We start from the raw sequence: 22,704 nt of genomic DNA, 5'->3' as shown, positions 1-22,704 counted from the left end.
GCAAGCAGCACGTGCCGCTCTAGGTCTGAGGTCCCCCGTGGGGCAGAAACTTGATGCTTTGGTGTGTTGGCTTATGTATTAACTGATGTTCCTTCATAAGTCTTCTGTGTCTTCGTGTTACAGTCTGTCTGGGAGGTGAAAAGTGGAGCTGTGTTTCTGCGAAGGGTGAAGCGGTACACAGCTCAGCGAGGCCGGCTGGATTTCTGGCTGCTCGCTGTCAGATGTTCAGCTGTTTGGGACTACGCTCGGTCTGAACCCCAAACATGTCAGGTTATAAAAACAATGTAGTAGTGTTGCTGAAAGCCAAGCTGCTTTGCAAGTTTGAAGCTGCCTGCAAATAAACCTTGAAAACAGTGAGAAAGAACATGGATGGGAAATGATTTAAGGAGAACAAAACAAAGTAATGGAAGACAGCATGTGTTGCTAATTGCCTGCCATTCTGATTTCTGAAGTAATTTTTCATCCGTGAGCTATGCGGTCAAATCCAGCAGTGTACATTCTAGCTCGTGGGCATGTTAAATACTGGGAATTGATGTTATGTCATTGCTGCTGCAGGTCTTCCATTTAGAATCATTGTGCTGAGCTTGGGGAGTGCTGCTGGAGCTGGGTAGTTCATCATAAATTGTAATTGCATAAAGATGATCTGCAGAAACTCCCCAGACTCAATTTCTAGTTGTAATTGGCAGATGAAAGAAGACTAGGAACAATTATCTGATATTAATTATGTCAAAGACTTTTTGGATTCTCCTCGTCATTAAAGTCTCAATTCTCGACATGACCAGAGAGCTTTGTGCAGGGAGAGGGTGATGGAGAAGGCAACTTTTTAAGGAGCTGTAGTCAGAAGCTGCTATGTGCACCTGGCATCATCGAACATCCTTCAGCAGCTTTAGCTCTTGAAGCCTCATAATGCCCAAATATCATGTTGGTGTATTAGGTCAGCAGCATCTGGGCCTGGAGCTTGATGCGGGACTTTCTGGAGAAGAAAGCTCAGAGCTGAGTGTGTGGGGCCCTGCTAAGCACTCACAGAACCCAGTGCAGTCCTGCCTGCTTATGCCTTTAGGAAAATCTAATCTCCTCATTTAAGTATTTATGCATAGTGAGCTGAAAATGATTAGCAGGTGCTGAAGATTCAACCCCTGAAACAAAGTAGTTCTGCCATACCCACCTCCATGAAAGAGGAGCGCTTCGCAACTACTTCTTTTGGGTAATTTACGCTGTGAGGGTAAGAAGGGAGATGTAGTTTTGGTATGATATGGACTTCTGTAATATACCAAAAACTTTGAGTTCTGATTTTGCAGAAAACATACTTATAAAGTTATTAGTTACTCTTGCAGGTGAGACTGGACAATATTGCAAACCTTATTTTCACAGCATGCTTTTGTAATATATGAGAATGTTAAGGAAGAGAGATTCTAACGTAACTGTGCCCTGATAATACACCTTCTCTCAGCCACACTGTCTGCAGTTACAGAGTTGTGTGCGCTGGGAGGCAGTGAAGTGTTCCACTAATTCCAGAAAAAGTCCTGGCTCGGATACCTCCAGCAGAGAGCTGTGTTATGCATAGGATGCACAGTTTATCTTCTGGGCTTGCATGGGCTGTTCCTATACTCAGACAATCCTGATTTTTTTTTTCTTTTTTCTTTTTTTTTTTTTTCTTTCCCTTGACCTCTCTGATGTCTAGTTTTATGGCAGCTGTGTTATGGAACAGCAAGGGAAAATGAGAATTAGTAGTCCCTGCACTAAGGAACTAACCTGTAATATCTGAGGCAAAAGGTTGCTTTCTATCTTGTTCCAGAGGGTGTAAAGCCCGTTAGAGGATATCGGTTGTTTGATGTAAATATAGAGTAAGCCTGTAGCAAAAAATGGACATAAGTAGAACTCATGCCGTGGATGGAAGTTAGAAGACTGAGTTTTCTTAGATTTTTTTTTTTTTTTTTTTTTTTTTTTTTTTTTTACTTTGTGGTTCAGTCTGTAATGGGTGTAAGGACTAAGTCGGCGCTTCAGCCGCCCTGGCACGTGGGGCATCAACTTCAGTAGCTTTCACTTCTCTATGCCCATTTTCATGAATGCTGTCAGCATGTAGTGTATTTGCCACCTCTACTTGTCCTTCAGGTTTACTGGAATCCAGGCAGAGGCTTCCCTGCTAATGGAAGAGGGCAGACAGATGCACAGTGTGATCGACTATAAACCTTGCTTCCTTAGGAATCCAGGCAGGGAAAGTGGAAGTGGTCAAATCTCCCTTGCCTTGCTCCTGTTTGATCAAGCATCCCAATGTCTGTGGGACTGTGGAGAGAAACTGTCTGCTAAGGGTAGCATGAATAATGGCACTCGCACGCTTTTAAAGCAGGGTAATAATAAGCAATATTTATTATATTTGCTTGAGTGCTCAAACATTGTTTTGCTTGAAAGCTGTACTCAGCCTGGCCCCTGGAGGGCACCAACAGCCAACGTTATTTTTTTTTTCACTTTCCTCTTAGTTATTACCCCTTGACATACAGCGCTATGAAGATGGCAAATATATCCCCATGTATAGATTAAAGTGAACTTGCTTTGCCTTACATAATTTGGAAATCCAAAAGACCAATTTCTTAGTGTAATTGAAAACCGCTACATTTCAGGCTTATTCATTGAATCAGTATTTCCAGTTAGAATTCAAATTAATCTTGCTACCTTTAAACAAGATAACGAGGGTGTAGTTATATTTACTCAGCCTTTTAACAATCAGCTTCAGTGTAGCTGCATATGATTAACTGCACATGCACAATTGCAAAAGGTTAGTACGGGCATGACTCAAGTCATAAGGGAAATTAATCTCTTAAGGCTGAAAATCTGAACCTACAGTTCAACACTCAGTGTAATGCCCGAGTCCCTCTGGAAAGGAAAAGTAAAAAAGAAGGGGAGAAAGGCAAAATGAGTAGCCCAACATAAGAGCCATGTCAGATTGTGTATACTTCCCTCTGGATTTTTTTTTTTTTTTTTCATTTAGCCTGGAGTCCTCTTGCTTTAAAGTTGCATTAATGTAACTTCACTAAATTACTATCAACACCTGTTAAAAAGAGCCATGACATCCAAGTGCATTTGTGGAGCACATCTGTATGTCTGTATTTTGTGTTGGCCAGTCAGCTGGAAACACAAGTTTGAGGTCTGCATGTGGAAACGTTTATCTGGAGCATACCCTGCTCTGCATCACAGTCATCTGATGTGGTGGGTGAATTGGGTGGTAAAAACCCGTAATTCTGTGAAAAAGCAGTGGATGGGTTTTAAGAGTACACCTTTATTAAGAGAAGCCCAACGGATAATTTGCTTTGTATCATCCTAAGCTCAGGCACCTGATATGTGGACTGACTTGGTCTTTGAAGTGTCTTGGACCAACTTCTATTCACAGGTTGTGTAATGAGGCAAAGCCCCTGAAGTTCAGGAGGATTAAACTGGACCCACAGAAATGGTCAAGTTCTGGTAGTAGAAGGCTTTTTGGTCTCACTAGTACAGGGTCCAGTGGCTGAATGTCAAAAGATGTCCAACAAAAAATCTGCAGAGAACTAAGCAAGGCAGCAGCTGATCACAGGCTTTGGTGGTCTCTCCATGACTAACAGTGTCCAAATGGAGATCTGGTACCTTTCTGAAAGCTCAGCTCTAGTTCCAAGATGGATTATGGGAATGCCAATCTGCCCTATGTTATGCAGATCAATGCAAAGAATGTGATATTTTTAAAATGCATTGATATGGAAGGAAAGTTGCACAAGGTCATGTCAGACAGGCTTGAGGGCAGACACTGTCCTGCTGCACTGCCTTTTTGTGAGAAGGTGCTGAACTGGGTCCCCTGCAGCTCTTTTCCCACCACCTCATGTGGGACTGGGTTTTCTGATGCTGAAAACTTCTCCAGTTGTTTGCCCAATAGCTAGGAGGCACAGCGGGTAGGTGGGCACCCTGGTTCTCGCTGCAGGCTGCTGCAGGGAAGAGACAACTCGTACAGTGGTTCAGCTGGTAAGGGCCTTTGCAGAATGTGAGAAACAGCGGGAGATTTTTTGGCTTGTTATTTCTGGGAGTGGCAGGATGTGAAAAGGTTGTTGGCAGGAATAGTTGACACTCAAACTAGTACAGCTTGCAGTGGGCTTATGCTCTCTGTGTGCCTGTAATCTGCAAGAGCTGATGCTCTTTCACTGCTGGTGAGGCTAAGTTGCATTTCCTTGTGTTTGCAATAGTCTAAGACTGCATGTAGGCAGCTGGCGCATGGTAACTGCTTAAGCTGTGCTTACTTGATCTGTGTATGAGCGTGAGGTCGCATAAAGAGGGCACCCTTCAAAATAAGTGTTGTTAATAACTAGTTGTTAGAGCATTGGGAGCAACAGCCGCACAGGGATACCCAGAGGTGGGGTTGTAGGTGCGTGTTTGGGTTGCACTGTCACAACTTCTGAACTGGGTCCGGCCCACCAGCTGGCTTGTACGAACAGGCAAGAGGCAGTTTTTCTAATAGGCTTCTGCGTTGTGCTCTATCAAGTGATTATGGCTTATGCTCCATCAACTGAAACTTGTGTTCTCATTTATTCTTGTGCAAAAAGTGAATATTCAATTTTACACATGTTTAAATATAAACATCAATGCAATGTAACACTCTAAAGAAGGGTAAAATACTTCTCTGTTGGCTGCTATGCTAATTGTCCTCCCTGTCATTCATTTACAGGTCTGGACTGGGTTATTTGTGCATCCATGTCTGTTGCAATGTCAGCAAGCAAAAGCCAGGATGGCATGCAGATTGTTTTAATTTGTGCTGGGGACTGTTTTCAACTGTATGAATAAGAAAGCATCTTTAAATACTCCTGCCTCTACTGAGCTGAGTGCTCCCGATTTCCAGCTCTGCAGCGCGTGTATGTACTTGGCCAGCAGGGTCAGAGCTGGGCCTACGAGGTAGGTGTGAGCAAATTTATAAAGAAGTCATTAAATTCATGTAAGTTGTTCTTTGTCCATCTAGCATCTTAAATTGGACCCTGGATGTGATATTTCAAGTAGTAACATTACTGTGCTGTGGAACTAATGTGGCGATGTTGGGTGGGACTTGCTGGTTCTTCTGGATCTGCACTGAGGGTCATGACTCTGTCGAGGGAAATCTGTGTCTTGGACATCAACATCGCCACACGAGTTCCACAGCACAGTAATGTTTTCAGTCACAGACTGGAGTAATTCCAGGGAAGCTGCTCTGTTCTGTTGACTAATTAATAATACATCTCTTTTTAAAAAAAAAATAAAAAATAAACCAATGTATACTTAACTGATAAGCTAGAGTAGCCTCAAAAGTTACATTTCAGTCCATGAGCTGCATAATACAGTGCTGTTACTCTGAAAATCATAACTGGAACAAAACTTTGGATGCGTGAGTTTGGGTTATGCTTATAAAGTAGTTGGATTGTTTTACATGTAACTTGTCATGGCTCCCCCCCCCCTGAGAGAAAGGATGGAAAATATAAAGTGCAGTAGCTTAGCGAGCTAAGTGAACAAGTGGAGGTAAACAAACCTCCTTCGTTCTTTTCTGAAAGGGATTTGGAACTAAGATGAAACCTGTAGCAGTGAGGTGAAGTTGTAAAGCCGCTACCCAGCATCACCTCATCCTCAACCAGCTGTTAGTCAACAAGCTGCTCTGCAAAGCAGCTTATATTGAACATTCTCTACTGTTGAGGAATGCAGAGTAAAATAATGTGTAAAACTAGGATTTGGGAGGGGATTTTTATCTACTGCTGTAACTGTACAACACTGGCCAATGCTTTTTGTTTTCAGCAGGGTAAGAACAGAGTTTTCTGAACTTCTGCCATTGTCACTTCAGCTGAGTCTTGTAAAGGCTGCTGACACCTTGTTGTAATGCTTACATGTACTGGGGGGGAGAGGGAAGAAAAATTCATTAGTGGAAAGACCAAATTATTGTGAAAAGCCAGGTTGTTTTTTTGTTCATTCATGGTGGTTGTTCCTCAGCATCACAGGCTGTTGACATGGTGAGAGTAAATGACAGAGTGTGGAGTCCTAATGTGAGCATCCCCAACAGACAGTTTCCTCCTGCTTTTTTGTGGTTGTGTGTGCATGTGGGTTTGGTTTTAGTTTAGTTGGGGTTGTTTTGGGTATGGTGGGGTTTTTTTTTGACAAATCTGCTTTTTGCCTCTTACTGTGTCAGGGAAGAGAAAAGCCTTTAGGTTTGTTTTCCTCTAGAAATGTGCTTTCAGATTCAGAGGTGTCCTTGGTTTCTGGAAGAGTCTTTTGCAGATGGGGTAGAAAGTCTCTGCTTGTTTGCCCATCTCTGCTGTGCTGCAGTCTCGTGCTGCTGCTCTTGCTCCCTGGCTGCTCAACCTGGTGGTCCATGTGCATCTCCCAACCTCTTTTTCCAAAGAAGTATGCCCAGAAATTCCCAGGGTGCAGGGGATCTCCCACTCTCTCTGTTTTTCACATGATTCAAGGAGTAGCAACCAAGAAAAAGAAAAAAAATCGGAGTTCTCTTCTCTGATGCTCAAGAGCATACTTCAGAACTAGCTGTGAACAGCACCAGGTACCACTCATGGCAGAGTGGTAGTAAGGATTTAAGGCTTGGGCTATGATATCAAAATACACATCTTACAACACAAATCAGGATTGCTTTGAAAGCTGAGGCTTTCATTTTATTTGTATGGGATCTGGATGAATGGTCTGTGCGATCAAAAGAGATTGTGTTGTAAATGGGTTCACAGAGAAACTGAGTGATGCCAAATGAATGGAGATCAGTTCATGGGCTCAGAGATGGGACCTAATCCTAACCTGGAGCAGGAGTGTGCCGGGCATGATGCAGACAGCTTTTCATCTTCTGATTCTCAATAATGAGCTTTGAAAGCCTGTAGACAGTTCAGCTCTGTTAGATTTTTTGCTTGAGGGAAGAGGCATGCTATGTAAGATACAGAAATCTCATGTGGTGCCATATACACCTCTGGAACAGGATGACTCCTTTGATTTGGCTGTACCTGAAGTGCTCTTATGGACTATTGTAATGCAAGTCAGTTTTATCCCTGGTTAACAAACAAAACTCCATCGCCTTGAGGATGTCCAAAATGGAATAAGTTAAGAGTCACAGAGGCCATTGATTTAGGAAACTCTATGCTCCAGCTCTTCCCAGTGTCTGAAAGATTTATTAAGAGAATTCAGATTGCAAATGTTCAGAAACACAGGTGGAGAGTATGTACACAGGACAAGAATCATTAGAAGGGTGGATACTTTAAAGTCATTGCCAGCACTTTCTAGATACTTTTCTTGGACAAATGACTCCTGCGGGCAGAGATAATCTTTATTTGAAAGATATTAAATCTTCTTATCACTGTGAACTAGATCTTAGAAAGGCTGAAGATTCCATTTTTCAGTAATCTGGTTCATGGGAGCCTTCTGGCGGCATTAAAGGTGAGAATTAACTTGCTCAGCCAGTAAGTTAATTGATCCTTATGGGTCCTTTCCGGCTTGAGATATTCTATGATTCTATATTAAACAAGAATGATTTGGGAGCCTTGCCAATGAATGACTTGGAGGAGATCTTGCAGTTAAATTCTCCAAAACGGTGTTTAAACTCTTTATTTGTTTCCCCAATATCTCCCAGGTTGGGTATCAAGCTGTGTTAGTTAAACCTTTATCACTTCTGCAAAAATTAAGTCTTTCAAGGGGACAACTTTAAAGATTTAAAGATCTGCATTTCAGGGTGGATACGTCTTTGCTGAAATGCTCCTTAGCACAATTGCATTGTAGTTAATCTATCACCCTTCAGAACTGGCTTCCAAACTGAATAATGGAAATTACCCCAACTTCTGTGTATGCTCCCAGCTACTTGAAGATGGTGATTGCAACAGCAGGGAAACCAATACCTCTGGTACCTGAAAATGAGATTTATCTTGTACCTGTCACGAGTTCCTAAAGAATCTTGGGAACGGTGTTGTTAGTTACCAAATCCAGTTCCTGATTTTGTGAGCAGCTGTATAACAGAATCATGGTAAAATAATCTGGAAGGATGTTAGAGAAGTCATGCAACTCATCCATCAGCCTCAAGGCAGGATCAACTATATATTAATCCTGACAGATATTTATTCAATGTGTTCTGAAAGATCTTCAATGTTATAGAGATGCTCAGCTAATCTATTCTGTCTCCTCATCCCTGCCATTAAAAGGTTTTGTTGAAGTTTACCCTGAATCTATCTTCATGTAATTAGTCAAGAAAATTGAGTAACTTGTCGTATCTGTCCCAGGTATGGAAAAAAGATTATATTCTACTCTATGTATACGAAGACTTCAAGGTACCCCCATCAGTTGTCTTTTCTTTAGGATACACAACCCTTAATGTTTTTAAACTTCCTTCACATCATGCTTTGCAAATTTCTGATTAGCCTCATGGCACTCCTGTACTCTCTCCAGTCAGTCTGTACCTCTCTTGATTTAGAATATCTTAAGTGTCTAAAATAGCATCCATCACCCATTTTTGATTCAGTAACAATGTTTGAAATATATTTGCTATCAAGCTTAAAGTAAACAAGTACTTTTACTTAAATACTATTTCCTCTAACTGGTAGATTTGTCCTCCATAGTAACACAAGTCCTGGATAAAATGAAACCAAATATTAAATACTAGTTTGGGAATGAATGTGCATTTTTAAAACTAAATTGGGGGTCTAAAGCAGGCCTTAGCAATATCCAGTCTTAGTATTTTTCCCCAGTGAGTTGGACCCAAACAGCTTCAGCCTTTGACCTTTTTAAACTGACATTTTGTTACCCCTTTACCTGTTTGCTTTTCTGTGAATACCCAGTGTTTCTGTCGCAATTGCTATTTTTGTGCATTCCAATTCTTTATAGCAAGTTCCAAATCTCACAGCCAGTGTGCAAGGATTTTCCTGTTGTGGAAGATAGTCTCATTTGCACGCACTCTGACGTGACAATTTATTTCATGAAAAATGATGTTTGTTGCTGATTTTGATGCATGAAACTTCTGCAGAGCCTTTTTTTAATTATTATTATTGTTTTGTTTCCCTCCTGCAATTAAAGCCTGCATTTTACTCAGTGCCTTTTGTTTCTTTTGAACTCATCAGGGGAAGAATATAATCGGGTAATATTTGAAATTACAATCTTGGCTAAGAGAAAACATAAATTGTGAAGTAGTCATCACCTTAGATTAGCATTCCAAAGCTGATAAGTAGACAGGCCAAATAATCTGCACTCATTTCTGAGCAACAGTTTAGGATTCTGGGGAATCAGATATCACACTAATCAGCTTGGAGGAAATAATGCTCAGTTAATCAAGGTGGGAGCATAAAGCTACAACAGCAGAAGCTGAAGCGATTTACTAGTCACTTGCAGCCAAGGAGTGCACATACTCTTCATCCTGCTAGAAAATTAGGGGTGTGCAGAGATAGAAATGGCAATGATAAAATGTAGGGAGGAATCTGGGATTAAAAGAGATAATTTGATTCCTTAAAACCAGACCAGAAGGCTCCACAAACCCTCTGGCTCTCACTTAGAAAGCCTCACCATGTGCCCAGTGTGGGCACAGTAACAAACTCCAGACCTTTAGCGTAAAAGTGGAAAAAAATTGTGATGTGCCAGAGGGAAAGCAAGAAATAGTAAGCTCTTGCTGATGTCTTTAACTACTGAATTAGCAGCAAATTTGCTAGCAAAAAAAGTCCAGCTGGTGCTAGGAAATGGATTGCTTTCCCAACTTCAAAGCCTCCACCAGGGTGGCCAGGAAGAATAACACCTTCTATGGACAGTCCATTAACTCCTGAGTGCATGAGTGAGGTGGGCTAAGCAAGATCCTGATAGATTTTTTTTTTTTTTTTTTTTTTGTCTTGCAAAAATATTGAGCAGTTTGGGCTTAGGGTGAGAGAATACCTTTTTGAAAGGGTTTTATGGAAATTGCTTCTGTAACAGGGCCAGAGATAAAACTTTCCACACTGTGCTGCAGAAGGAAATGACCATCTGAGTTAGAGCTGAAGGAAATTTACTTTATTGCTGAAGCCACGGTTATTTTCCCAGAAACTTTATTCTTCAGGTTGCATGCGGGGGGGCTTCTAGAAAAGGTTTTTACATGCTCCAGTCGGGCAAGGGAGAGACAATTCGTAGTGAGACATTGGGCTCCAAGTCTTCTGTGTTTATTACCCCTGCTTTGAGTGTGTGCATTGGCATGAAGGTGCTGAAGTCAGTAAAATTTTGGCTAATTTTTGTAACAGTGAAGCTTCCAAAATTGCTTCATCTTTATGCAAGCTGGCTTTCTGAAGCGTTGGCGTTCCGTGACATTCTGCATACTGTGCTAAATTCAGCAGGGTTTTTTTCATGTTGAAGTGGAGCTGCAATAATTTCTGAGGTCTGTGGCTTGTTTCAATTATTTACTTCCACAAAAAGATTTTTATAAATCCTCCTTTCTCTTTCATATTATTAACTTTCTTGTCAAACTTTTATTTAAACCACAGAGACAAAGATGGATCTTACCTTTATAGTTCTGCAAAGTTAGATTTACTTCTTTGACCTGTTTCAGTGTGATTGAAAGCTAATCTGTCTCCTTTTTATTGGCTTTTGGTAACGCATGTATTTCTTTGTTTCCCTTTTTCATTTTGTATTGTCTTGTGAAAATATGTAACTTTACTTCAAGCTGTAAAAAATTACCCTCCTACAGGAAAGAAAAAAATGACAACCCTTAATCCAATCCAAGAGAAGGTTTATGTCTTTAATTAGCTTCTTGGATTGTATTCATGTATGATTCAAATAAAATGAACTATGAGCAATAATAAAGGTCCTGTGGTCACCTCTGACCTTGCAGAGAAGAGCGCTAAAGCCAGAAATCTTTTCTGGCTCAACATCAGTGACAACTGCTTGCTTTTGTCTTTCTTTGGAGCTAACTTTTTGCCATAAAAAGTACGTAGAGCTCCCACTGCAGTTAGCTTGCTTGGCCAAGGGCGCAATTTGGCTTGTGGGCTGTTAACTCCAAAGGCTTATATTTTAAATAATATTGCACTCTGTAATTAGTCCTTTCAGTGATCTAATCCTAGAGTGTATGTTTCCAACCCCTCTGCAAGGGTTATTTACTCTTGTTTTTTTAATGCACTTCAGGACGTAAAATGGCTTTTGTGTTATGCTAAAGTTTTAAAGCTTAGTATTGCTATTTATAGAGGTTGTTAATGTTTTGCCTTACTCAAGCAGATGATCTCATGATCATCCGTGGTGTTATTTATGGGGCAAAATTTTCTCTGCCTATTATATGTCATTCTTTTTTGCTTCCAAATTGCTGAATGAGCATCAGGGTTATAGCCAGGGATATTGATCCTGGGACTGATTTTGATAGAAGGTGCTGACTCACAGCAGCAGCTCAAAATTGATCAGTGTTTCCTTCCCTCCAGGGGAAGCATCTCCGTGGTGTCTCTAGCAAGTTCCTGACCCTCTAAAACAGGGACAGCGCATCAAGAACATGTTGCCAGACTTAATGTATTTTATTTGCAATGTGTTTGCAGACTTGCAGGTAGGGAACACCAATAAAATCTGCACACTTAACTACTTGCAGTGGTTGAATTTATCAAGGTGTTTTGCTACGTTTTCTATTGAATGGCTTCCACTATATCAGAGCGTAAATAAGTACTATAGCCGTTTTTTGCTCATCGTCAGGGATGAAATACCATTTTGCTGGCATGTAAGGGGCAGGTTCAGGTGCCTGATAGAGCAATGCAATGTATAGCCAATATTCACTTTGTTCTGTTGCTGAATGCATGGAATTGGATTAAAAACAACAGAATAAACAGAAAACCAACAAATAAACAAAGCAGAACAAATGCTGCTAAAATTAGCAGCTGTTCAACCTGCCAGTTAGTGATAGGAAAATCTTCAAAAGACCTGTGTTTCATGGTGTTTTGAATATGGTCATCCAGTTCTGTAGCTCCTGTTTTTGGGTTGAAAGCATATGGATACGTATTTTCATTGATGTTCCTGGTTCATTCTTTAAGCATGTTTTGTTCTGGTGTTACTGAGACTTAATAATGCAGTCCTGATGTTTGTTAAATATGTGCTCTTTTTATATAGTCTTTTATAAATGGTTGTAAATGAATGACGTTTATTTAGCACTTTCACCTTCTTTATGGAATAACAGTTTGTTTTGGTACATCTGTTACAGTGCTGTTTATCTGTAAAATTGTATTTTGGTCACCTGCTGCCCAAACAGCCTACCAAAGCCCCCAAACCAAAAAGAAATCCCAAAGCCCCTGTTTAAAGCAGGCATATCGATGTAGAAGGTCTCTAAGTACTATGGTAACCTCCACTCTGAAATTAAATGGCTAGATAATATAACCTTGAAGAGCTGAAAAGTATTTTGGAACACAGATGCACAGTTCCGAATGAAAAATTTGGTTCAGACAGCAGTTATGACAAAGTTCAGCATCCAAGGTTAATTCATGAAAGTTGAGGCAATTGTGGGGTAAGTGAAAATTTCAGCTTTGTGAACCGGAAAGCTAAGGAAGTAAAGAAGAAAGGGGAACTGCTCAGAAACGTATGACGGAAGAACATAAATATTTTAAAAATCAAGAATGTGTGTGGATTAAAGCTACAAAGGGAATTAGTGTTTTACTGGGTAAAACCCCCGGAAAACAGAATTATTTTCTGCACGTCTTGGACCTCACTGTCTAGCTTTGGAATAATAGTGATCGTCCATGTACTGTATCAGACCAAGTGTTAGTTTGTGCTCTGCCTTCATTCAGATTATTATCCAAAATGGAAAAAAAAAACCCCAAAAAACCAAACATGGAAAAAAATTCCCTGATTAAAAATCTGGTCCTCCCTCAGAATGATGCCATAATTCACATGGTGTTGCACTGGGGGCATAAATAGCTTTATTTGTTGTGTAAGGATACGCGTCTGTTTTAATGAATGTACTACAGGGAGCACATCTATAAGTTGGTGTTGGTTAGTACAATCGCTTTGTTCAACCTAATGGGCTTTGGGGAAAGGTCAAAGTGATGCGGGTAGTGATTTGAGGACATCAGTTAGTTCCTGTTTTCTTTAAGGTCGCTAATGTGGTATGAACTTAGCAGCTTCAAAACGACATGCCCACCTCTTCTCTTAGGTTTGTGCCCATCTTGTTGGTACTGTTTAATACCTCTAGGTAAAGGAACACAAAGTTAGTAAAATATTTGGGGTTGAGGGTAAGAAAAACATTTCTTCAAAGTTAGTTAGGTGTGAAATATCTCAAAGATAATGAAGACTTTTCTGCGTAGCAAAACCTCAATTTTCACCAGTCTGTTACTTCTCTGTTGATCATTTGGATTATTTTAATTATCTTGTGGGCTGAGACTCAAAAATATCACGTGCTACACAAGTGTAAGAAAAAGCAACAGATGGGTATGGAGTTGGGAGAGGAAAAGCAACAATGGTGCAGTACTGGGTGTAACAATGAAATTTCAACATCCTAAATGTCACCTTTTCTGACAGAAGAGTTTCAAAGAGGGATTTGAATTCTGGGAGAAGCCCAAGTATTAAAGGTAGTATGGAAGGAAGTCCAAATAAAGGTGGCACTTTAAAATCTGTTAATTAGGTGGTGTTGCTGGATAGATTCATAGGTCAAAGACAAACTGACTACTGGCTGAAGACTTCTAAGTTAGGCACTGACCATCAAAGACCTCAAAAATTGTCTCTGTTGGCAGACCCTTTCAGAAGAGGGTTTGCTTCAGCTTAGGTTTACCTGCTTTTGAAAGAGGGGGAACTGTTATCTCAATAGCACGTTTTAATTGAGCAATGCATGCATGAGCAAACTGATAAACCCTTGAGTTTAGCAAGGAACGACTTTAATTCTTATCAATTAGGGGGAACAAGGCCTACTGATTACTGAGGTTGAGTGATGATTGGTTATATTAATTGGTGAAAATCAGGGCGGTGTTTGTTTTAAATCTACTAACCTCTGCCTTTCTATACTAATACAACTTGGAATTGCCTTGGCTTTCTGATTTGATGGCTCAGAAAGCACAACATTGTAGCAAAAATTAATATGAGTAAAAATGGCCAACTAGGAAGAGTAAAGAAAATGAATGTGGCCAGGTGTAGCAAGTCTTTGATCATAGATTACAAAGATTATTTCAGTGCACATAAATGTAAAGAGCAATGATGTCTTGAAAGAGTTTGTAATGCACAAGTTCACGTGCATCACAAAGTGTAAAGGGTAGAGAAGGGTAAAGGATTAAGAAAGGAAAAGATAAGACTTTGTGCATCATTAATGAAAGATGAGGAATAGAAAGACAAATGAAAACTTTCACTGCATAGAATGATGACTTTAATTCTTTTACTTGTCTGTTCACAAAACACAATCTGAGCATTTAAAGAAGTAAAAGAGGAGAAAGGCGTAAGACTGATATATCACAGAGCACGAGGAAATGGTGGCAACTGTTTCCAATGTGAAAAGGAGCCAAGAACCTATTTAAATGTGATGCATGTAAGGTAAACCATGAACCAGAGCTGAAATCAGATTGTGCTACGGGAAAGCAAGTGGCAATGCTGGCCTCTTCCAGGGCTGTTATCCCATGGAAGGGCAAAGGGGAGGCCAGTTCAGCGTATTTGTTGGCACTGGCTGTCAGCCTGGGCATTGCTGGATCGTGTACCGGCCAGGAAGACTGCTGGAGAGGGGGAGCTGGTGTGCCATCTTTCTAGAAGATACTGATGGGCAGCACTGCATGTGGTGCTGTGTGAGCTGGGTTGGGTTTTGGTGCCGGGGTTGCTGCCGGACCCAGGGCTCACCTGGTACTGCTCCGAGACCAGCCTTCTTGTTCCTACAGTACTGCCAATGTTCCAGACCTACAGTTATCTATGCTTATTCTTCTGCTTCCTTTAGGACTGTCAAAACTACACCTCCCCCAAAAACCACCAACAAAACAAGCAAGCAAACAAACAAAAACAGAACACACACACACCCCCAACCCAACCGGAAAAATCTCACTCGGAAGGCCTGCCACTTGCTTTTATTAGTTCAGTGTGCTCCCAGCTGGCTGTTTCAGTTGTCTTATGTGTTACTACATTGCAGAGATCATGGTGAGATGATTATTTAGTAGTGGTAGTGGGCTCCTCTACCGTATATGATGTGCTACTTTAGAAATATATTTACTTTTCAGTTGTTTCTCAGCAGGTGATTTCCCCTTTCTAGGGCAGCTTTGTAAAACAAGATTAGATGAGTTTTGCTGCCTGATTATTGCTACCTCAAATCTCTTCTCTGAGGGGCTTTGCTGCTCTTGTTTGAGCCAGGCAATGGGGGAAGTAGTTTGTTGTTTTTCTTTTTTGTTGTGTGTGGGGTTTGTTTTTTTAATCTGTAGACTATGAATCATTGGTGGAATCAATAGATTTTAATCCAAAACTTCTGCTGAAGGTTTTAAGGAGTCTATAAAACATGTACAGCATGCAAAAAAAGGCACCGAGGCCCCTCTGACAGCCTGAGATACGAAGTGGGCTGGGTTGCCAGCTCCATCCAGGATAGTAGCCGCTCAAGCCAGTGCTTAGTAGAGGCTGAGTTGAATTCTGGTCCACTTCTCCAGCATGCATGAGATCAGAGAGAGCTCCACCAGGGTCAACTAACGTGGGGGTCTGTGTAAGTAGCTTTGCACTAATTAATCTCTCAGTTCCTTATAGCAAAGGAGAAGGTGGGGAAGCAAGTGTGGAGATTCCTGCCCAGGGTGTTCTGGTCTGGTGGATGCCTGTATCGCCTGAATGCATCCTTGTTAGGAAGTTTTTACCTCAGGGTGTAGGCTAGGATCAGGCAGCCAACTCCTTGCTCTTCGCTCTCTTTTAGGAGATACTGTAGCTGTAAGTAATCATCAGAGGGCTTGAATTTCCAGAATATGGCATTCCCAGCATAATGAATGAATAGGCTTAATACCTACTTTCTGCTTTTAATATCTAACACCTGGAAATATAAGTCCATAGTGACGTGAGCTATTCTGTATTGCTGCTGGGAGTTTTAGGAGCACATGTGGCTTAGCTGTAGGTACTGAGTTAAAGGAGTTGTGAAATGCCATCTGCAAGCTTGTATTGTGTATTCTAAAACAGCAGACATGTCATACTTGGTTTTGCTGAGACTTATCTTGTTGTTTGTGGGTCTCTCTTCTGGTAGCTTTTTTAACTCTATCTTCAAGCTTTCCTTTCAGCATTGGTCTTGGTTATATCTAAACCAAACATTAAAGGTATATGCGCAAGATAATACTTTCTGTTCCATTCAGTGCACTTTAAGGTACACATTTTGAAATTATTTTTACATACAATACCTAACAAGCATTTTACTGATAACATGGGGAAAAAAAAATCAGTATCCTTTGTATGGGAATTTTTTTCTAACTTGCATTAAAATCATACAACTCCACTGCACTGCATCAGCACATATGTTTTGTGAATTAAAAAGTATACTTTCCGTGATGATCACCCATCTGCTGCTACTTCTGATAAATTTAATGCTGGCTCCTGAATACTGAAGCACTAGGATGCTTTACTCTGGCATGTGCTTGACAAGCGGATCTTGTCATCCCCAGGAGAGCCTATGAGACAGTACTGATGAAATATGTAAACAATTGGAGGTTTGGTGAAGTCAAACAAGAGGGAAACATGGTTTATTTGTAGTTTAAAAACGGAAAGCCACAAAATCCCCCACCTTTTTTCTGCCAACCTGTGCAACAATGTCTCCTTGTATTAATTTATTTTAAAGCTAATCTTTTAGAAGCCTGATAAAATCCTAGAATGGTTTTGGTTGGAAGGTCCGTCCCCTAGCCCAGGTTTCTCAGAGCCCCATCCATCCCGTAGGTAGGCGGATAATAAAGTTTGTACCTAGCGAAGAGACCTTGCTTTTCCATTTGCTGTTAAATCACTGCAGAGCTATCACTACAAGTGCAAAATCCAACTGATAAGGGTAATCTGCTCCTCGCTGTTTTTTTGGGTGTCTAGTCCAACTCCTGGCACCGTGCTGAGAAGGATGGAGGGATGAACTGGGAAGTCCCTGGAGAGCAGACTGGAACCAGTGTAGAAGTGTGCTGGCAGTAGCCCCACATCTGGGGAGGCACTGTGATGCTGGTGTATAACCCAGCCCGCAGGAGACACCTTGGGGCTGGCCACCTTGGGTCAAGGGTGGTAGGACCTGGCTGAGCGGCAAGGCTGTGGGCATGGGAATGCTCCATCCTGCTGGGCTCCTGCATCAATAGCTGGAGGCAGTTTGGGATCGGTTGCGCGCAGGGCTGAGTTGTATTTATCTGGAGACAAATAGAGCCTTATTTCTGCTTGCCATTTCTGTCATGCAACATAGTTCCTAGTACAGAATAAAATACAATGTAATTAAACTGAAACAATTATTATTTTGAATATACAGCTTTGAAGCTTGGTAGGTTTTTTGCTCATCCCTCCTCCTTACAAATGTTAGATTATTTGATTTCTTTAGTCTAGTCCCAGTTTGTAACAGCTCCATTGCCATCTTCATTTTAAGGTAATTTTGTCTTACAAAATTTGGAATAATTCTGTAGGATTTCTATAGAAGTCAAGTCTTGCTCTAGTTCTGGAACATTAAATAGCTGCTGCTTTGGGCTTTGGTTTGGCCAAAATTATGAAATAAAAAATTTCAAGTATTTTGCTGATAGTATAGGAGCAGCTCCAGTGTTTCTGTCATCGGGATGTGGAGTGTTCTGGGGAGATTGGTGCTTCCATTCTGGGCAATACTTCAGCCTAGAGCAGCAACTGTCCTGAAATGTCTCTGATGATCTGTAATGGCAGAGAAAATCCACTGATAGTTCTCATTTCTAAAAGCTGAGCATTTCACTCCTACAAACGTGCTTATGGATTGAAAATGACGGTGCTCAGGACACAGCTGGATGAAGCATATGATTTCATTGTGTCTCTATTTCCTTGCTTCTCCATTGTCATGCACTTTTGCAGTCATTTAATACCTTGTAGGCTGATTGGAAAGTGATTGCAAAACAGAAAAAGCAGGTGGTTTTGATGGTACTTTTGCACTTATTTTAAACTCTCTTCTTGTAGCTGCAAATGAACACAGAACACAAAACAGAGCTGAATCAGGGCTCAAACATGTCTTTTTTTAATAAAAGTTTTTTGTGCGTAGCAAAAGAAAAATAATATTTTTGTATAATATAGCTGAAATTTGCTGTAATACAGTGAACAGTGACTTATTCAGGAAGGTTCAAGATATTTAAGACATCCCCTTTATTGTCCCATAGCATCTTTTCTCCTTAAAATGCCACACATAAGTACATGAAAAGGTCCGTGCTAGGCACTGACCTAAAGCCTGGGCAAACATGAGTAGAACTCAATGCCAATGAAAAAAAAATGAGGGAAGTAATTTTTCTCTTGAATATTCTGCTTGATGTGTGTGGAAGAGGTGAATGAATACCTTGAAGAAAAATATAGTACAACATCATAAACACATGGATTGTTTTCTTGCTGCCTGGAGATGGTGTTTTGAAAACTGTAGTTGAAAATAGCTTAGGGCAAGGCCATAAAAGTTACGGAGAAGTCAGGTGGTCTTTTTTTTTTAATTTTGAAGTAATTATGGTTAATTGATGGGATTAACCAGAGAATAAAGAGGTTCACTTTAATCTCTCAAGTCTCATTAACTGTAAATCATCAAAGGAAGGAAATCTGTATGAACAAGTGTTGTCCTGTCTATGTCAATATCTCAAAACATGATATTGTCTGTAGCTATTAACGTATGCAGAAGCAGTAGAGAACTGGATACATGTAGGTGCAAAAAGTTACTTTGCCTTCGGCAGCCCTAAGATCAGTAAACAGAAAATAATCTTTTGGGTAGTACAGGTAAGGTGAAAATATTGAACATGTAAATCAGTTCCAATGGAACTGAATAACTAGAAAAACTCTGAAATACCTTCCTTTCCTGAAAATAATGATGCTAGCTTCAGGAAAGCATAAAGTTTAAGGGAAGTTCATCTGAATAAGGTTTTAATCCTGGACAGCCATCAATAAAATTGGGAATTTCACGTGCTTTAAAGGAGTAACTAAAAAAGTAATCCTCTTAATAGACTTATCTTACTGTGGGATACAGTGGGAAGAGGAGACAAAGGCTGTAACTCAAACAGTGTAGGAATGCACACTATTGCCTTTCAAAAGATTTAGGCTGTCTCTACTGTAGAGCTTCTGCTGATGCAGCTCTCTGGTGCAGGTATGATGTATGCTACCCAATGTTACCTGTTTATCACATCCTTCATAGCTTAGTCCATGTTGTTTGAAAAGATGACAAAGAAATTTTATTTTCATACAGTTATAACTGTATCAGTGGTCTCGACAATACAGTGTGTTAGCTGGTGTTTATGGGTATCTGGTTTTTCTCCATGAGACAGTAGAGGGTGCAGCTACCTGGTGGAGCTCTGTAGCAAAGGCTAAGACATAGTTACCGCTGGCATATGGTATTTGGGTCAGCTGCAAGAAGCATATCTGTGATATCTTGCAGAAGATACCTATGTATTATTGCTGTTATTCCTGCAAGGCTAGAGAACTGAGCAGTTCCTAAACAAACTCAAAAGTTTGTGTCAAGTAGCCAGTCTTTGTACATGAAAATGCCTGCAATGGTTTTTGGATGCTCGGAAGCGCTGCTGAAGGTGAGGTGCAAGACATGCTTCATCAGGCTTGGGGAGAATTTCAAATAGGACATTAAAAAGAATAATAAAAAAAGTCCTATTAGAAAAAAGGCCATGGTGGGTAACCATGCGGATAATCCGCAGTGACTGCTTCAGTCTGGCACAGTCTGGTGTGGATCTCAGAGCTGAGTACATTGGTGCATGGACTGAAAGCAGGGAAGGGACAATTATTTTAATTGAGAGGGCTTAGCAATACCTCAGTGTTACCTTTCACCATAGAACCAGGTCTTTTTTTCATGGATTTCAGCATTCCCTTTTCTTCCAGCCACTAATACAAGAAAAGTGAACTATATTTTAGAGAGGAGCTGGGAGAACTGGATACTAATGCCAAAATGTTCCTTTACACGTTGGTTTTCAAATGGTCCAGCACCTGCAACGGGTCTTTAAAAAAAAAAGAGAGAAAAGAGGAGAAAACCCCTCTGATAATTTTACTGCAAAATGGATACTTCATCTCTATAGAGAATAAAAGTGTCATTGATCTCTATGATAAATTGTATCTTGGTGTCTGAAAATATAGACCTTGTTTTTTTCATTATAAGGATGACCTTGCCTCTATTGTAAATCAAAAGTAACCAGGGATTTGTGGCTTTTGTAAGATCTACGTGTGTGTGCGCGCGCGCATAATTACTCTGAAGCTGCAGCCCATTTTGGTGCTGGAGAAGGGTAAGGGCAGAGCTCCTCAGTTTCATCAGGCTTACACCAGGATGGATTTCACTCCTTGTGGGATGGATGCTGTGCGCTCTCTATTTCCCATAGTATGAGATGAAAGGAGGAACAACGTGGGAACGTGTGGTCTCTGGCCAGGAGCGGGTAGAGAAGTGGTGATTCTTCTTTAATCAGAAGAACTTCTGAAACTTTCACAAGTACAAGGTTGATGTACCAGCTGTGTCCTGTTGAGTGGCTCTTTCCGTTTATTCATAAATACTTCAGTGGTACTTCAAGCTTGATAATACAGAGCATTTCTTACTTTCCTTCTTTGAGTTTTTGAATTAAAAACCCAACAGTAGTACTGAAATTCCTTTAATAAATGGGGGAGAAGCACAGGGTGTTAATTAAATGGTTTTATTTTGCAGCAAATTTCAGAGCACAACCCCATTTGTAGGAGCCCAAAACTGATGCTAGAGGGCTGTGGAGATTGCCTTTTGAACTGGAACACTAACTGGAAACCAGCCTGTTGTGTGCTAAATAACATTAGCTATTTTGTTTATCACTTTCCAATCACTTATCTCACATCTTAATCAAAAAGTGTTTTGTCTGTCCTGTTTCTCAAATAGAGAAACTAAAGCAAAGGGAGCCCATCTTGAGGCGGAGAGTGGTTAGAGCTGGGCTGGATTACAGACTGGTGTGCCCTCCCAGTGCCACAGGGCGCTGGTTTAGTGGAAACTTTGTCTGTCTTAGCAGTTGTGTAAGGAACAGTAAGGAGAAAACAATTTTGGAAGCAGTTTGCATTATTTTTGAGACCAGAGGTTTCTTTCCAAGTCCTGGCATGAGAGTAAAACCTTCAACAGTTTCAATGAAAACTTCACCTGTGTTAAAACGTAATAATTTTCCAAATGGTGGAGCCAGATGACCATCAGATTTGGGGCTTTGTTGGAGTTTGTTGGCATTAAACTTAGCTGTAGCAAGTTCGGGAAATATAGGGATGTGCTTTTTATCAGGAATACCAGATAAATGTCTTTCGAGTGTAAGCCTCACAATTATGGAGGAGCAAAGGAGGCAAAAAAGGCTGGGGTTCTTCCCTTAATGCCCGTCTCGGGATGTGGGGCACCTTTAGCACAAACAGATAAGCTTTTTCCATGTTCTCCATGAGCAGAGTGTTGCATGGTATACGGTGGAGTTCTTCATACTGTGCACCATCCAGCTACAGTCTGTTAGATGTTTTTGGAGTGAAGTCCCAGTAGATAATCTACGTTTAAGTAGGAAAATGGTTTGTACTGGCCAATCTTCTGGACGTAGCACTGTTCACATCGGGTCCCTTTGCAGTGGCTGAGGTTTAAGCATGTGTTGAGCTAGGAGCTAGCAGGTCAGGTCGTAGCTTCCTGTTAGGAGATCAGACATGAATTAGATATGCTTGGAGGGATAGCAGTGCCTGTCCATCTTTCCTCTACAGTTTTTCCCAAATGTGCAAAAAATGCAACTTTCAAATTATTTGGTTTGAAATGTTTTACTTCAAGAGTTTGCGCGCGCACTCCCTCTCTTTTGGTTAAAGTGGAATTGCTCTATTGATTTCCATGAAGACAGATTCACTTCACTGATGCTGAACTACCTTATTCATGAGACTAACTTTTTTACTTCCCTCACATTCTTCCTGTCATCTTTAAGGATTTCTCATTTCTATAATACAAGTTAGTCCCATGGACATTGCTCTTCATCCATCCGTTGTGCTGAATAATGTAGGCTCTTTAAAGTTGGAGTTTGTGTTAATGTAATTAAAGATCATATCATTATGCACAGGCACAAGGGGGCAAATTAAGGTTGCACAGTCAATCTTAATTCTGGCATTTCCAACTTTCAAGTGGTTGTTCTTGCATCTTTAACAACAAGGAGAGAATGTGATTGCTGATGCTCTCCACTATATCCTCTTACCTGCGTTACAGGAAAAGTTGGATTTCTGTAATAAACACTGACATGCTAGCCTAGCATTTTGTAGGCAACTTTTGTGGGAACTTTGCAATATAATATTCTTGTAAAATAAACCTTTTTTGCTTGTTTTGAGAGTTCAGTTCCAGATATCTGACTCCCCTCAGGGGGCACACATGCAATTTCTTTGTAAGTCTCAGCTTTCAAACTGCACTGGCTAGTTGTTTGGTTCAGTTACTTAAAATCTGTGTATCAGGAATGCTTACTGCTTGTGCCATTACTGTTTCAGTGGGAAGTTATTTTTGTATTTCAGGACTCTTCAGAGCTACCAAAAATACTTCTGTGTAGTTCTAGTAAGAGAGAGGTGAATATGCAGTGAACCTTGATTTATGCAACTCCCCATCAGGAACCTACAAAATGCCTCAGTTAAAGGGGAAAAATATGTCCCAAGCTACACCAGAAAGCATGGAGAGCTTTGCAAGCAGTTTAG

At 40.6% G+C, this 22,704-nt stretch overlaps 1 long non-coding RNA gene across 6 annotated transcripts in view; it reads left to right on the top strand.

Moving 5' to 3' along the window:
• LOC130148733 (uncharacterized) overlaps positions 1-22,704 on the top strand; it is a 210,121-nt gene that overhangs the window by 68,097 nt on the left and 119,320 nt on the right. For all 6 annotated transcript variants that reach the window (XR_008821649.1, XR_008821652.1, XR_008821650.1 and 3 more), the window contains exon 3: positions 4,682-4,905. This is a non-coding gene — a long non-coding RNA (uncharacterized LOC130148733). The remainder of the gene's footprint in view (positions 1-4,681; positions 4,906-22,704) is intronic.

The sequence above is a fragment of the Falco biarmicus genome, chromosome 4 (genome assembly GCF_023638135.1).
Source record: "Falco biarmicus isolate bFalBia1 chromosome 4, bFalBia1.pri, whole genome shotgun sequence".
In the NCBI taxonomy this organism is placed as follows: domain Eukaryota; kingdom Metazoa; phylum Chordata; class Aves; order Falconiformes; family Falconidae; genus Falco; species Falco biarmicus.
This window is presented reverse-complemented; position numbering and strand designations above follow the sequence as displayed.